Source organism: Suncus etruscus, chromosome 7 (assembly GCF_024139225.1).
Source record: "Suncus etruscus isolate mSunEtr1 chromosome 7, mSunEtr1.pri.cur, whole genome shotgun sequence".
NCBI lineage: Eukaryota > Metazoa > Chordata > Mammalia > Eulipotyphla > Soricidae > Suncus > Suncus etruscus.
In genome coordinates, this window is record NC_064854.1 from 27,887,235 (window position 1) to 27,888,747 (window position 1,513).

The window sequence follows — 1,513 nt, forward strand, 5'->3', positions numbered from 1 at the left end:
CCACATGGGAGAGACATTTATATGGGCAAAGATAATCTAAAGTACTGGGACTGGGAGCACCTAATCTCTTTAACCATCAATGGTGAAGGCAATAGTCTAATCTGCAAGACCATCAACCACAGTCCTGGTTTTCTGTGACTTTCTAGATGACCTTGCAGTTTTTATCTTCATTTTAACACATTAAAAAGCTATTTCAAGGTCACTGGAAGATAGTATGTGTGGTGTTTGAGCACAGGCTTGATATGTATATAAGCAATTCATAATCCCTCCCCACCAGTACTGCTAGAGCTTCCCTAAAGTTATGTGAGATGATAGAAGATGATAGAACTATATGGGTTATTTACTGGGTTTTACTGTATTTCTGCCATATGTGTGTGTGCTTTTTTTTTTTTTTTTTTTTTTCAGGCCGCATCTGGCCATGCTTAGAACTTACTCTGGCTCTGAGCTCAGAGATCTCTCTTTGTGGGTGCTCTGGGCAATCTGTGTGTGTTTGAGACTGAACCCAGATGGGCCACATGCAAGTGCCCTGTGCATAGAACTCTCTCCAGCTCACCCATTATTAAACTTTCAGGAAAAACATACCAAGCAAAGTAGAAATTTTCTGCTATGCCCAAACCGTTACAATACAGTATCACACAAACTCGAGCCACACAAATGTTCTGGCCTCCCAGTGCCCATGAATATCCACACAACACTTCAGTTAACATTAAGTGTGACTGTCTAAAAATGCCACGGTAAGGGCCAGGATGTAGCTCAGTGATGGAGCATGTGCTCTGCAAATATGAGGCCCAGGGCTCGATTTCTGTACAGCACACGTCCGCACACACATGCACATGATGTATACTCTGTTGCAAGTCAACCCCTGAAGAGGTTGACAGATGGAGGGATGGAGGATGAGGCCTTTCTCTTCCAGCTCGGAGCACGCGTCTGCCACTCTGTCTAGCCGACGGTTCTGAGGTGAAACGGCGGGTAAACAGCTCGCAGACAGTCAGGCTCATGGAAATATTCGCTTTATTCGGTGGACAAGACTGAAGTCCAAAGACTCAGCTTCAGTTCCAGCAAAAAAGCCCCCCGCCTTCCACAGACCCTTGTTTTTATCCTCCAGAATCAGAGACCACCCAATGGTGGGATCAGACTCAGGTATTACCCTAGGGTGGGGGCAGAATGCCAGGTCACACCCTAGGGTAGGGCACAATCACCGGATCAGGGTAGGGTAACATAATAATCCCCTAAAATATTTACATACACAACATACTCCTTAACTTTTTTGTTTATTTTGGGGCCACACTCGAGGTGATCAGGGCGTACTCAAGGCTCTGCACTCAGCAATCACAACTGCCGATGTTAGGGGACCCCATCCCTCAAGTCCTGCCTTGCAAAGCTGCCACCTCGATCTAGGCAGCCCTTTAAAAAAATATATTATGCTCGGGCTGCAGCAATAGTACTGAAGGTAGGACTCTTGCTTTGCACACGGTCAGTGACATCCCATAGAGTCCCCAGGAGCACCGCCAGG